Genomic DNA, 16,007 nt, shown 5'->3' with positions numbered 1-16,007 from the left:
TGTGATTTGTCTCCTTGTCTCAGCATTTTCGCAGCTTCCCTGAGTTGGTAGCCTTAAAAGTCTCTGTGCTCAGCTTGGATGGGGCGGAGTTTCTGGGTGGAGCCTACAGCCTTGGCTTCCATCAGCCACGCCCTATGAGGCTCCTGAGTCTCAGTATTCCCCAGGGTCCTTCAGTACTCGTTGCAAGCATCTCTGAGAGAAAGATGCCCTTGAGTTTCGCCTGCTATCAAACAGTCTAGGGTTCAGTTCAGTTGGCAGTGGAGTTCAGAGCAGTCTGGAGCCCCTGTCTCCCTCCTGCCAGGGCAATCCAGCGGCACAGTCAACCACCTGTTCTCTGTGTGCAATGTGCGCACCTCTGGGACTTCCTTTAGCGCTCCCCTGGGTTTCCGCCTTATAGCCCAGCTCCCTCTGTATGAGGGAAAACCAAAAAGCAACTAAGTTTTTGGGGAGTCAAAGGTTATACAGAGATTTTTTACTGTGTCCCTAACCTTCATATTGTTCAAAGGTCAACTATAATTATATTTATAATTGTTTGCTCTATGACTTCTGGCTTTTATGTCACACTTAGAAAAAGCCTTCTCCATGACAAGATTATACAAAATTCACTGTTTTATTCTAGTACTTTATGATTTCATAACTACCTATCTCAACACCATTTACTGAATGTTTTCCCTACTGATTTGGAATGCTCCTTTTATCTAAACTTACTTTGTTTGCACCTGGGCCCATATATCTGGACTGTCTACCTTTCTCCATGCATCTGTCTATCTATTTTAGTACTATTCCAACTGTTTTCATTAGTGTGGTTTTGGTATATATTATATTTAAAAATATAATGGCTTTGGATTTTTTTTTTTATCATACCATGAAAATACTCCTAATGATATTTCTTTTTTATTTTTTTTTATTTTTTTTTATTTTTATTTTTTTAAAATATATTTTATTGATTTTATACAGAGAGGAAGGGAGAGAGATAGAGAGTTAGAAACATCGATGAGAGAGAGTCATCGATCAGCTGCCTCTTGCACACCCCTCACTGGGGATATGCCCGCAACCAAGGTACATGCCCTTGACCGGAATCGAACCCAGGACCCTTCAGTCCCCAAGCCGACGCTCTATCCATTGAGCCAAACCAGTCCCGGCCTCCTAATGATATTTCAATGGTGGTTACATGTCATTGTACCTTTGCCCAAACTCATAGAGCATACACCACCAAGAGTGGACCCTAAGGTAAAGTATGGACATTTGGTGATCAGATGTGTCAATGTAGGTTCATCCTCGGTAAAAAATGTACCATTCTGGTTAGTGATATTGATAATGGGAAGGCTATGCATATGTAGGGGTGGGAATATATGGATAATCATTGTACCTCCCTATCAATTTTATTATCCATCTAAAACCACTTTAGAAAAATAAAGTCTTAAAAAATAAAATTTAAACTTAAAAAATTGAGTGGAACTAATTTTCTTGCTTCACTCTGTTCTCATGTTTTTATTTACAACTGATCTATACTCAAGATATAAAAAAAGTAATTGTATGTTCTGTTTGTAGAGTAACAGTGGCTGTAAGATAACTTAATGATTCTTAATAGGCAGTATGATTTTTATTGTTTTCATTTCTAATATTATGATACAAACAACATTGATTCATATCTATGTTTCATGTAAATGTCTGACTTGACAATGCCCAGGTGTTTACTTAGTCACCATGCTGAGCCTTCTGAAATGCACAAAACAGGCAGAGCCTATTGAAAATTGGAAATACTAGGCCTACTGAGAAAGAACACTCATGTTCATCATGTTACTCATCCAGTAATGGCAATAAATGTAGAGTCCCAGAATCAGAACACACTATCTTTTTCTCCATACCAGATATCTTCCATCTATATATTTAGTTAGAGATGCAATTTTTCAGCCTTGTAAAAAGAGAAACTTACCAAAAAGCACTAGGAAACCTTTGGAATCTTAGTAACTGCAGTCACTGTGGCCAAAGTCTAACCCTTGTGTGGTTTACCACAGGCTACATCATTCTTCTACTCAAGCCTTCCCCTTGTTGAAGTTCACAGGCATTCAGAAGGTCTCTTGAAACATCTGTGAGTCACAGGTAGGGGGTTCAGAAATAAAAAGTTAGGAAGTTCAGAAATTACAACCAGAAGGAAATGACCAATGGTTTGTTGGTAAGCTCTGTCCTTCCTCATCCACATTTCTACCACTCTCACCTCCCCTCCACTCCCCAAGATCTGAAAGTTCAAAGTTAGACATCACCTCTCTAGGACCTGCCAAGGAAATTCCTCAATGAGCTCCCAACTACTAACTCTCCATTCATCTTGAAGCTTCACTTAGGTACTATTTTAACCACCATCCACAGAAAAGCTAATGAAACAGGAACCGATAGACTCAAAATAAGAAGTAGCTTTGACTGGTGTATGTGGCCCTGAACACAGACGAAAGCCAGTTGCTTCATGTAGTCATGAGCTCTTCCTTTGATGACTTTCTGCCTTGGGTGCCTTAGATAGACTTCCTGAATTGGGCTAGAATTTGAATGAAATGATCTTTGAATTGGGGTGTGTATGAGTTACGGATAGCTTACCCCACAAGGAGGCAGCAGCCAAGCCAATCTTGAATGGGATTCAAATAGACAAAAGGGAGAGAAGGAGAAGAGAAAATATCATTCCAAATACAGGGAAGAGTATAAACAAAGACATGGTGATGTGATACAGCATAGCAAAAGCTATGAATAAACCAGTGCTGTATTTTGGAATAATTAAATGTCAGGTAAGGAATAGTAGGAATGATGTTGGAGAAGTAGGGAGTAGCTGGGTCCTTGGGGATCCTAATATACCATGATTAAAAGCTTTGGTTTTATCTTATAAATGTTTGAAAGATTTTTAAGCAGATGAATGACATATAGTCACTGAAATAACCACCTATATACATATCATAATGATGACCTCACCAAAAAGACTATAAGGCAATTTTGAAATTAACTTAATTAATTAAAGCTGGTGAGGTTGTTGTCCTTTGTATGCTAGAGGATCATTATACCTTTTGCAAGATTGACAAAATGAAGTCTCCACCCACCTTATACGGGGTTAAGACATGGCTGGATTTATGTATTTGTTTGTTTATTTGTTTATTTATATTGAATTTATTGGGGTAACATTGGTTAATAAAATTATATGGGTTTCAGGTGTACAGTTCTATAATACACCATCTGTATATTGTATGTTCATCACCCCAAGTTAAGGCTCCTTCCATCACCATTTATCCCTCCTTTATCCTCTCCTACCTCCCCCCATGTCCTTTTCCCTCTGGTAATCACCATACTGTTGTTTATCAATGAGTTTTGTATTTTCTCCTTAATCTCTTTACCTCTTTCACCCAGTCCCCAACACCCTCCCCTATGATAGCTGTTTCTATGAGTCTGTTTGTATTTTTTTTGTTTTGTTTATTTTGCTCATTAGATTCCACATATAATATGTGAGATCATGGTATTTGTCTTTATCTGACTGACTTATTTCACTTAGCATAATACTCTTCAGGTCCATCCATGCTGTTGCAAAAGGTAAGATTTACTTATTTTTTACAGCTGAGTAGTAGTCCATTGTGTAAATGTACCATAGGATTTTTGTCCACTGATCTACTGAGATCAGTGGACAAAAATCCACTTGGGCTGCTTCCAGATTTTGGCTATTGTAAACAATGCTGTAATGAATATAGGGTGCATTTTTTTTTCAAATTAGTGTTTCAGGCTTCTTCAGATATAGTCATAGCTGGATTTATGTATTAGAAAGATTGTCCTGATAGTGTTGCAGGAAATAGTTTGAGTATTGAGACTGGAAGTAGGGAAATAAGTTAAAGCATTATTAGAATCATCTAGGTGAGCAATGACAGAGGTTTGAACTAGGGCAGTAAATACATCTGTTGAAGAAAAAAATCGGCAGAACTGTTTGAAGAGATAGTGTGGCATAATGTGGCAGTACTGACAATGGGCCTCTCAGAAAGGATCACAACTGACTGCCAATCCATCACTGCTTCTTGCTAAGGTCATGCTTCCTGCAGGCTGCTTCCTGCCTAGTGTGGAAAGGATACTAAGGCAGACCCATCTCTGGAAATGTGGTGTTTCTTGGATGGGCAAATTTAATTCTAAGATTTAAAAAATATATTTTTTTTATTGATTTCAGGGTAAGGAAGAGAGAGACAGAAGCATCAAGGATGAGAGAGAATCTTTGATCAATTGCCTCCTGTATGCCCCTCACTGAGGATCGAGACTGCAACCCCAGCATGTGCCTTGACCAGGAATCAAACCATGACCTCCTGGTTCATAGATTGATGCTCAACCACTGAGCCATGCCCACTGGGCAAGTACTAAGATGTTTAATCAGCATTGTGAACTTCACTATCGTCTAAGACTCTTCCATTCAATTGACCTTCCTTCCCCTCCCCAACCTCCTTTCTTCCCTCCTAGTTTTTAAATTTAAGTAAAGTTGGTATACAATCTTAAATTGTCATATTTATTTCAGGTGTATAATATAGTGATTTGACATTTTATACCTTACATCATAATCACCCTGCCAAATCTAGAATCATCTGTCACCATGTAAACTTATCATGATATTTTTTACTATATTCCTTTCCCATTTTCATCCATCTCCACACCCCCTCCCTTCTGGTAACCATCCTTTTGGTCTCTGTTTCATTGAGTCTGTTTTGTTAAGTTTCACATGTAAGTGAAACCATATAGTAATTGTCTTTCTCTGCCTGACTTATTTCACTTAGTGTAATACCCTCTCGGTCTATCCTTGTTGTTGCAAATGGCAAGATTTCATTATATATTTTTTATTGCAGCAATAAAAAAAACACAAAATGAAATATTTTCATTTTTACATATTAGTGTAGATATATTAGTGTAGATATATATTAGAGGCCCAGTGCATGAATTTGTGCATGGGTGGGGCCAGCCAGCCTAGCCAGGAGAAGGGGACATGAGCAGTTGGCCTGCTTGCCTGCTGGTTGAACTGTATATGAAAATATATACACACTGAGTTGTCTGATTATTATGATCTCTGAATGCATAATAATCTGGCCACCTAGTGTATATCACAACTCAAATTATATACACACTGAGTTGTCTGATTATTATGATCTCTGAATGCATAATAATCTGGCCACCCAGTGTATATCCTATATAATAAAAGGCTGATATGCAAATTGTCCCTTCAACCAGGAGTTCAACCAGCAGGCAGGCAGGCCAACTGCTCATGTCCCCTTCCCCTGGCTAGGCTGGCTGGCCCCACCCATGCACAAATTCATGCACTGGGCCTCTAATATATATCTACACTAATAAAAGAGAAATATGAAAATTGATCGTACCTCTGCTATGTCCAGCAGCCAATCAGGAGCAAGTATGCAAATTAACCCAACCAAGATGGCTGTGGCCATGGAGCAAGCAGGAGGCTTGGGTTTCCCTGGAAATGGAGGAAGCCAAGCTTCCTGCCCACTCTGGCTGGCTCTGGCCTCCACTCAAGGATACAAAGTTTCAATTATAGAAGATAAATAAATCCCAGATACCAGGGCCTCTGCTTGGGTCATTGGGGGGCGTGGCCAGCCTGCAAAGCACCACAGGCCCCTCTCCCAGGCTGCCCCACACTCCAAGGGAACCCCCTCCTTGATCTGGGACACCCTTCAGGGCAAACCAGCTGGCCCCCACTCATGTACCAGGCCTCTATCCTATCTATTAAAAGAGTAAAATGAAGATTGACCATTATTCCAACACACAAGATCAAGATAGCTGCCCCATGTGGTCAAAGATCCTGCCCACACATGGACACAAGATGGCCACCACAAGATGGCCAGCAGGGGAGGGCAGTTGAGAGGGACCAGGCCTGCAAGGCAGGGCAGTTGGGGCAATCAAGCTTACAGAGGAGGGCAGTTAGGGGTGACCAGGCCTGCAGGGGAGAGCAGTTGAGGGGGATCAGGCCTGCAAGAAAGGGAAGTTGGGGTGGACCAGGCCTGCAGGGGAGGGCAGTTAGGGGCAATCAGGCTGGCAGGGAAGCAGTTATTCATCAATCAAGCTGGCAGGGGAGTGGTTAGGAGGTGATCAGGCTATCAGGCAGAAGCAGTTAGGGGTAATCAGGAAGGCAGCAAGTGAGCAGTTGGGAGCCGGCAGTCCTAGATTGTGAGAGGGATGTCTGACTGCCCGTTTAGGCCCAATTCTACTGGGATAGGGCTTAAACGTGCAGTTGGACATCCCTCAATGGGTCCCATATTGGAAAGGGTGCAGGCTGGGCTGAGGGACATCCCCACTCCCATGCACGAATTTCATGCACCAGGCCTCTAGCATACACACACACACACACACACACACACACACACACACACACACTGACTAGTGTATATATATATATATATATATATATATACACACATACACACACACACACACACACACTAGTATATCACATCATCTTTGTCCATTCATCCACTGATACACACCTAGGTTGCTTCCATATCTTTGCTATTAAAAATAATGCTACAATGAACATAGGGGTACATAAATCTTTTCAAATTAGTGTTTTCCTTTTCTTTGAATAAAGATGAACTATTAAGTGCTACATGAAAATGGACATGAAAAAACCTGCTGGACTCTGGAGTTTAGAGGGTAGTCTTTTTTCCCCCCACTGCATTACCCTAGGTACACGAGTTCCCAGTAGGAGATGAGCTGTGAGAATGTTCTTTTGCCCTTTGGAGGAGAAGTCCATTCTAGAGCTCCTTCATGCAACAAGGAAGAAAAGCTATCCCTCTTCCTTGAGAATCTGAAAAACTAGGTGGTTGGAATTCCAAATTAAACACTTTTTTTTTTTTTTAGAGATTTCTTTAGAACAATGTAGCTATTAAATGAGATAGCAAGCACACTGCAAAGTGCATATTACCAAATGATCTTCCCCTTTCCCAAACATACTAAAAAGCTTACCACAGAATAAAATTTAAATTATAGATTGGAATATGGAGTTAAAATGGAATGGAAAAGGAAAATATAAACTCCTAAACAAAACTTTAGGAAATTAATGGTATAAATCTGGTGTGGAGGGGAATAAAATCTAGCTGAGTAGTGGTTTATATGAAAAATACCATGGGTTTTAGGTTAGCCGCCAGCTCCATGGAGCCAACAGTACCATTTTGGCTTGTAAAGAAATGAGTGTAATCTTTGGCTGCCTAGTAGAAGTATAAAATCCTAGCAATGGGAAACTTCAGTTTCCTCATCTGCAAATTGGGGGCTGGATTAGATGATTTCCAAGTCCCATACAGCTCTATGATTTTCTAAGTGCATGTCTCTATGACTTTAAAGTTCTAAACCTGGATTGCTACATTTTCAGGAAATGACCATAGAAAAGATATATAGGCTTGATGAAAACAGATAATCCATTTTAATCTCATTGACTTTACAGCTTGACTGATCTTGGGAGTGAGGGGACCTTTCTATGTGCCGAAGTGACCCACAAATACCTCTCTAAGACACTTGTGTAATGAGACAGACGAGAACATTTATTTCCCACCATGTCCAGCTTTACTCAAAACTATTTTTCTTGAGGTGGCAAGCTTGAGCAACCAGTTTTTCTTGAAGTTTGCTTGATACATATGTTTATGGTGAGCTGTACTGTCATTCCTCTGTCTTGCCATAGCCATGGAGGGCCCCTCCCAAGCAAACTAGCTGCCTATTGACGTTGGTAATCAAGGATTTGAGAAGCAGAAATCAAGGTCAACATGAGGCAATGACAGAAAGGACTAGAAAGCCCTAGCACACAGGGCCCCTTTACTAGGCTCTGCTGAGGGAGGGCATGGATCCAAGGTTTAGCCACAGCGTAATAGGCAGTCTGTGATGGTTTTGTGGGTAACCAGTGAGCTTCCTCCCTCCATTGCTGCTACCATTCTCTTCTGGACCGCTAAGCTGGCATTTTCAGACATTTTAAACATCTTTTGAGAAAAATGCAGCAAGAGAGACCAATCATGGGGAAAGCAAAGCTTTAATAAAAATAGAATTCCAAATATTTCAACTGGAATTTCTTTGTCTCACTAAGAGATTTAGAAAGTGGATCAGAGTCTGTAATTCCTTCTTGTTCCGAAATTAAACCAGGTGTATGCCCTTGGGCAAGCCACGCAACAACCCGGAGTCCCATTTGCTCACTTGTAAAATGGGGAACCCCATTTAGCTACTTCCAAGAACGTTGGGGTACCTTTAGGCTGCCCTAGACTTGGAGGTGATCTCCGTGAAGCCAGTGAGAAGGAGGATCCTAGAATCTTAAGAGGAAGGGCAATAAGCAAGAACTGAAATCACAGGACTCCCAGGTTCCTGCCCCAGGTAAGTCCCTCCCAGGTACTGACTGAGTTGCTCTGTGTCTCACTTTCTTAACTCCTCGGGTAGAAGAGGTCACAGTGGGTGGGGCTGTGAACACTGAGGATAGCATTCTCAATGTTCTGGAAAGAGGACAGAGGTAGCAGAAAGGCCAGAAGAGGAGTTTCCACCGCACATTAGCCTCAATTCACTGTCCCATTCTCTTTCCAGATTAGAAGGGACACAGGAGCCAGGTAAGCTTCGGCATTCCCTGGCTTCTTAACTGCCTGCATCACCTCAGCAGAACAGTCAACAACTTGGGCAAGGAAATCAAGATCTTGAACCAAAAAGGGTAAGTCCAGGAGATGCTAAATTAGATGGGCTTTTGGAAATTTTTGTGGGATCCATAGGCGAGAGTACTTTCTTTTATTTTTTTTTATTGTGGTAGAATTTACATAACATGAATTTTTACCACTGTAACAATGTTTTAAATATACAATTCAGTGGAGGGGCTTTTTCTGATTATTCAGTTATCTCCCTATACTAATGTAGATTGTGCGCTTCCTGTAAAGTTCTTGATTAGTTTGCAGGGTGAGACTGCAGGGTCCCATTAGTTAAGCTGGGTTTGGCTTCTGCAATAGAAGAACACCCAAAAATGCCAGAAACAGGATGGGAAATTATTCAGTGGTCTTTTCTCCTTGATACAGGGTGAGACCATATTTGCTGCTGTGTCCCTTTAATTTTTATCTCTGCCTCGGCCCTAACCACTTGTCCAGACCTGTTGTTTGCCCTTGGGCCTGTTTCTTTTATTATACTGCATTTTTGTTCTCTGATTTCTGGCTTATACTGACAATGAAAAACCTACTTTTCCTGGGATCAGCCTTGTCTTCCCCTTCACTGATCCTGCATACCTCAGTTGTCAGCTATGATTGACAGCTTCTCCTCTCTACTTGAGTTTCAATCCCACATCCCTGACTGCATAGTGGTCATTTCCTCTAGAATGTGCCAGTCATGGTTCTGCCAAACATATCTCAACATGTCCAAAAACAACCTCCATTTTTTTTTTTTTTTTTTTTTTTTGCTACAAACAGGAGCTCCTATAACCTTTAAGCTCCTGTCAATAGTTCATTGAGTATTCAGACAAGAAGCAAAGTCTTATTTGATTTAATCTCCTTTCAATGCCATTCATTCCCCAAGAACAATCAGATTTTCCTTCAAAAAAATCTGATGGATTCCTTGTATTTATCCTTCCCTCCTTCCCCCCACCATGCCCATTTCTAGATCCTTACCACCTCTGATATCATCTGGTGCTGTGTCCACTCTTTCCCTGATTGGAGTTCCTGTGCCAGACCTCGAGCTATCTTTAATAATCAAGTCATATCTGTTAAAAACCTGAAGTCCTTCCCTATTCCTACCATGTAGGCTTCTTAACCTTATCAGACTGTTCAGTTCCCCCAATTTGATCCCATTCTAGAAAATCCTTCTGCCAGGCAGCTATATTGTAGTAGAAAGTGAAATGGACTTGGAATTAGTGGACCTGCTTTCAGATCCTAGCTTTATACTCATCAGAACCACTTGGGCTAGTCACCTGCTACGTACATCATAGGAAATTTTATGAGGATTCAATGAGATAAATACACGTGGAGGCAGGTAGGCAATGTGCTCAGAACCCACATTTGACAGACTCCCTTCGTTCAAATCCAGGCTTTTCTACTCCGCAACCATGTAACCTGGAACAAGTTCTTTCATCTCTCTGGGCTTCGTGTTTTTCGTCTGTAAAACAGAGATATAACAGTGCATACCTCCTAGGTCTGTAGTGACAATCACATGAGATAATGTAGGTAAAGTGCTTAATACATGCCTGGCACATTGTAAGCTGTAATAGGCGTAAGCTATTACTATTATCATGTGCAAGAGACCTAATCAGCACTTAATAAATGTTTGCTAAGTTTGTTGATGAATTCGTCTTATCCATATGATCTCATTTCCCACTAATTGTTGCTATGTACATTCCTGTGCCACCCTTCTTCCAGACAGGCTGACCACCTTGACTTTCATGAAAACATCTTCCACTTTCCTTGCCTTTGGTAATGGTACTTCTCTTTTCTAGAATGGCATAATTTCTCTTCCCTGCCTATCCAAATTCTTCCCATTCTTTAAAGCCTGTCCTAAACCCTGCCTCCATGAAACTCTTTTCTCACTTTTCTAAACCAGTTACCCCTGATTCAGCATATGGCACACTCATGTACTGTTTCCTTTGTACTTATTTTCCATCTTCAAGTAGTTTGGAAGATGTTCACCAGTTTAGCATTATTTCAAAATGCATAGTAAACACTGAATATTTAATCTACTAGACTGTGGTTCTTTGGCCCCTTGAGTGTGGCTCTTCCACAAAATACCCATTTTGAAGAAGTGGTGTTTGAAGAAGTTTAAGTTTAAAAAATTTGGCTCTCAAAAGAAATTTCAATCATTGTACTGTTGATAATTGGCTCTGTTGACTAATGAGTTTGCTGACCACTGTACTAGACTATCTTATCAACTCAGACTATCTCTTGGGATCATGTAGCCTGATTATGTATTTAGGATAGACTTTGAAAAAAAAGGGAAACACACTTAGTTGTGAGAGGGTGAGAAAGGGTTCAGAATTCTGAAACAATTTTTCAGAACTAGAGTCTCTTATCAGTAGAGTGGCATCTGAAGGTGGGCAGATGAGGGGGTGAGGGATAAGGAGTGCCTGCAACCTGGGACAAGGTCCTTGGCCTCTGGGCCAACGTGTTGGGGAAATGCTTAAGGATGGGGGTTTAGCAGTTGAGGGGCTGGAGGCAGACCACAGCTGACACAGACAGGAAAGTGTCCCCATTCAAATCTGGTTCTTGCTGTGACAGGCTCTACCTTTAACTCGTTTCTCAAGTTCTTACACACCTTTACACAACATTTGCCCTATTGAGAAACTGGTTTTGCATGAAACTTCCCATGGCTTGAAGCAAGTATCCATGACGGTGTTTGCATACCATTGGGGTTTTACCCCTCCCAAATGTACCAATAAAGATGAAGTGGCATTCAGATGACGTGATATGAAGGACATCACTGCAGCCTCAACACTGAAAATGCCATAACTATGTGAAAGGTTCATACCAGGATTTCACAATCACAGTGAAGGCCAAGAAAGACTAGTCCAGATGCAAGGTAAAGAGCGTTGTCTTTAACCCAGTTCTCACAAAGCCTTCTCTGCCGCCTACATTGACCTCCCGTCTCTGAACTCCTGTAGTACATATTATCTACACAGTTCAGCCCTGCATTACACAGTGTCTTCTAAAAATTCTGTGTTGCAAGTTCCTGAGAAGACAGACTATCACTCATACTCTTTTGCTACCTTCTGTGGAGCTCCTCAATACACTTCAGTGTTGGGCACAATGTGATTCTCAATAATAAGTGCTGATGATATGTTTTTGGAAATGTGAATTTATGAAAAGTAGCTCCACCAAGGAGAAATAGAAGCCCTGTCTCTTTGTTAAAGTGGTGGGCAAGGGCACATGCCTGGATTGCAGGCTCCATCCCCAGTAGGGGGTATGTAGGAGCAGCAATCAATGATTCTCTCATCATTGATGTTTCTATTTCTCTCTCTCCCTTCCTCTCTGAGATAAATAAAAATGTATATTTTAAAAAGTGGTGGGCATAGGCAGTCCTATCATCATTTACGGTGCTGTCAGCAGCACCAGCCTCCTTTCATCTGTCAGGGAGTCGGGACAGTAGAGTTAGGACACAGGGTCCCATTGCTTTCCCACTTAGGAGAAAACAATGTTTGCCCTAGTGTCTGGGATCCCTTCCTGATTTCCCTTTCTCCCCCTAAACCATGAAGGCCATTCAGTGAGAGCTGTGAGGAGCATCAGAGATCCTCCGACTCAACCCCTTTATTTTGTAGGTGAAGAAACCTGGGGTTCAGGAAAGAGCAGTTGAGGATGGTGGAGGGAGGATCTGTGGGCTTCGGAGTCGGGTAGAATTGGACTCTCATCCCAGAGCTGCTACTTTTTAGCTGTGGGATTTGGGGAAGTCACTTCACATCTTGGAGCCTCAATTTTCTCATCTTTAAAGTGGATGGGTAACAAGGCCAACTTAATGGGTTGTAGTGAGAATTAAGTGAGATAATGGTATTTAAACACAGTGCTTGGCAATGAGAAATGCTCAATACTTGTTGGCTCTTTCTCCTCTCCTTCTCTTGAGCATCCTGCCCAAAATTATAAAAAAAAATTAAGTGATAGCTTCCCTTGTTTTTTAAGCCGGATAGTCTTTCAATCACATACTAAAGCTATCCACTAGAAAATTATGGTGAATCATTACCATTTTAAAAAATTACCTTCCCTGGGGATTTGGAACAATTTATTTTGAGCACATTTATATGCCTCAGAGATAAAAGAAATGAAAAGACAGAAATACTGAATGTCAAAGTGAAATTTAAATGTATTGAGGTTTTACCCATTTCTGACTACAGTGCTTGAACTCCTGGGACTCCTAAAATAGTACTGATGGACTTTTACCCTTTAAAATTAAAAATCCAGACTCTGATATATTTACATGCTTTGCCTTTCAACCTGATATTTTTCACCTGTTTTTCTTAAGACATACTCTTCTGCCCATTAATCATCAATTGGAGCTAAACACTGCTGTTGAGGTTCTGTTAAAGAAATAAGAAATCTGTATTGGTAATGATCATTGTGGACCGGTGGGGTGGTTTAGTCTCAGAAATGAAATGGACATTCATATCATTTATAACAATTAATGCTTGATGATAAACCTTTCTTCCCCATGCTGGAGAAGATTTATGGGGATCATTATTTATTTTTAAAATTTTAGCTAGTTAATATTCATTGTGTTTTGTTGCAATATATCTTTAAGCATAAAGTAGAGCTAGGCTGAGACCCGAACAACAATCTCAGCATGAAATAACTCCTACTTGTGACTATTACAATGATCAAATTACCGGTTCATCATTTGGTGAATCAGGTAGGTCTTAAAGGAAGAGGAACAAAGCAGGAGCAAACCTCCCTAAAGTTTTCTTTGTGGAAGGTGCGGTAAACAGAATAATGGTCCCTCAAAATCCTTGTCCTAATCCTCAGGACCTGTGAATGTTAGGTTACATGGCAAAGGGGGATTAAAAATGCAGAGGGAATTAAAGTTGCTAATTAGCAAACTTTAACAAAGGGGAATTATTCTGGATTATCCAGGAGGGCCTAGTGTCCTCTCAAAGGTCCTTTTTAGGAGAAAAGGGGGCAAAGGAGAATCAGGGTAAGTGATGTGAGAAAAACTCTACCCACTGTTGCTAGCTTTGAAGATAGAAGAAGGGACCATGAGTCAGGGAATGTAGCAGCCTCTGGAAGCTGGAAAGGGCCAGAAAATAGATTTTCCCCTAGAGCAATGGTCGGCAAACTCATTAGTCAACAGAACCAAATATCAAAAGTACACGATTGAAATTTGAGAGCCAAATTTTTTTTTAACTTAAACTTCTTCTAACACCACTTCATCAAAATAAACTCGCCCAGGCTGTGGTATTTTGTGGAAGAGCCACACTCAAGGGGCCAAAGAGCCGCATGTGGCTCGCGAGCCACAGTTTGCCGACCAGAACCCTGGAGCATCCAGCAGGGAACACAGCCCTGCTGACACCTTGACTTTAGCCCAGAGATACTTATTTTATATTAGTGGCCCGGTGTATGAAATTTGTGCATGAGGCGGGGGTTTTGTCCCTCACCCCCGCCTGCACCGTCTCCAATCTGGGACCCCTCGAAGAATGTCCTACTGCCTGTTTACAGGGATCAGGCCTAAACCAGCAGTTGGACATCCCTCCTGCAGTCTGGGACTACTGGCTTCTAACTGCTCACCTGCCTGCCTGCCTGATAGCCCCTAACCATTCTGCAGGCCTGCACCCCCAACTGCCCCCAGTCGCCTGCCTGCTCACCCCAAAATGCCTCCCACCAGCCCGATCACCACCAACTGGCCCCCCTGCTGACCTGCTCATTCCAAACTGCCCCCCCTGCTGTCCTGATCACCCTCAACTGACCCACACTGATGGCCTGATCACCCCAACGGTCCCCCTGCTGGTCTGCTTACCCCCAACTGCCCCCCTCTCCGTCAGCCTGATCACCCACAACTGCCCTCCTCTCAACTGCCTCTGCCTCAGCCTCAGCCCCGCCACCATGGCTTTGTCCAGAAGAATATCCGAAGAGTCTCCCAGTCTAATTAGCATATTACCCTTTCATTAGTATAGATTAGAAGCTTGGTGCACGGGTGGGGGCTGGTTCGTTTGCCCTGAAGGATGTCCCAGGTCAGGATAGGGCATGGTGAGCAAGGGGTCTATGGTGGTTTGCAGCCCAGCCATGCCTTCATTGGGTGAGGATCCCCACTGGGGGGTGGGGGTGGGGGGTATGGCCAGCCTGGATGAGCGGCTGATGCCTGTTTGCAGGCTGGCCAAGACCCCAGTAGGGGTGTGGCCAGCCTGGGCAAGGGGTTGAGGGCCATTTTCAGGCTGGCCACACCCCCCAGAGCCCAGACCCCTAGCCACTCCTTGAGTGGAGGCCAGGGCTCCCAGCCCCTCCTTTTATTATTTTTTTTCCAGCCACTCCTTCAGTAGAGGCCAGGGTGGGCAGGAAGCTTGGCTTCCTCCATTGCCAGGGGCCACTCAAGTCTCTGCTTGCTCCAGCACTGTGGCTGCTGACATCTTTGTTGGGTTAATTTGCATACTTGCTCCTTATTGGCTGGTGGGTGTTGCAGAGGGGTGATCAATTTGCATGTTTCTCTTTGATTAGTGTAGATGTCTGAATTCCAGAACTTTAAGATAATAAATCTGTGTTGTTTTTAGCCACTAAGTTTGTGGTAACTCACTTACATCAGCAATCCTATGTAATAAAGAGGGAATATGCAAATTGACCATCATGCCATAACAAAATGACTGCACCCACAACGGAAGCCGAGTGCCCCTAACAAGCCTTAACAAGCAATCAGCAGAGACATGAGGCTGCGCACCCCCCCCCTGCCTGCTGGGGTTTGACAGAGGACTTCAGGTCACTGGGAGGTGATCAGGCCAGGATGGGATGGCAGTTGTAGGTGATCAAGCTGGTGAGGGGCAGGGCCATTGGGGGTAAGCAGACCAGCGGGGGCTGGGGGTGGGAGGAGAGGAAGTTGGGGCAAGCAGGCTGGCAGGCAGGCAGGTGAGAAGCTGGAGCCAGCAGTCCTGGATTGTGAGAGAGATGTCCAACTGCCGCTTTAGATCCTATCCCTGTAAACTGGCAGTAGGACATCCTTTGAGAGGTCCCAGATTGGAGAAGGTGCAGGCTGGGCTGAGGAACACCCTTTCCCCCCTCCCGTGCATGAATGGGGGTGGGGCAAGCCAGGTCTGGATCTCTCACGATTTTGAGGCGCACATGAGTGAGCGGGGACTTGACTCTGGTTCCCATGGCATGCCCAGTCTCTGACAGGAGGGCGATTTTCATATAAATTTTACTAATTTTCTTTTATCTCTGATACTTCTATTATAGAAAAAGAGCAAATAGCAAATATTAAAATATTTATTCTAATTAATTCCCTTTTAATGTGCATGTATTTTATGCACTGGGTCACTAGTACAAAAGGTTTCTCCAAACAAAGCCTGACAGACCATTTTGCCCAAAAGATGCTGCCTGGCATTC

The 16,007-nt window shown here is 42.6% G+C and overlaps 1 protein-coding gene and 1 long non-coding RNA gene across 4 annotated transcripts in view; one reads left to right on the top strand and one right to left on the bottom strand.

Annotated features, from left to right (window-relative positions):
- Positions 1–16,007, bottom strand: part of LOC118730143 — a 29,620-nt gene that overhangs the window by 5,588 nt on the left and 8,025 nt on the right. Inside the window, exon 3 of the long non-coding RNA XR_004991377.2 lies at positions 12,935–13,003. This is a non-coding gene — a long non-coding RNA (uncharacterized LOC118730143). The remainder of the gene's footprint in view (positions 1–12,934; positions 13,004–16,007) is intronic.
- The window catches only part of DUSP16 (dual specificity phosphatase 16), an 84,793-nt gene continuing 77,240 nt past the window's right edge, over positions 8,455–16,007 (top strand). For 2 of the 3 annotated variants that reach the window (XM_036457836.2, XM_036457834.2), the window contains exon 1: positions 8,458–8,683. The gene's annotated coding sequence lies outside the window, so the exon portion shown is untranslated. Of the gene's footprint in view, positions 8,684–16,007 lie in introns of all 3 variants that reach the window. The other variant, XM_036457832.2, reaches the window with a different exon arrangement.

This window comes from Pipistrellus kuhlii, unplaced genomic scaffold, assembly GCF_014108245.1.
Source record: "Pipistrellus kuhlii isolate mPipKuh1 unplaced genomic scaffold, mPipKuh1.p scaffold_m20_p_3, whole genome shotgun sequence".
Classification (NCBI taxonomy): domain Eukaryota; kingdom Metazoa; phylum Chordata; class Mammalia; order Chiroptera; family Vespertilionidae; genus Pipistrellus; species Pipistrellus kuhlii.
This window is presented reverse-complemented; position numbering and strand designations above follow the sequence as displayed.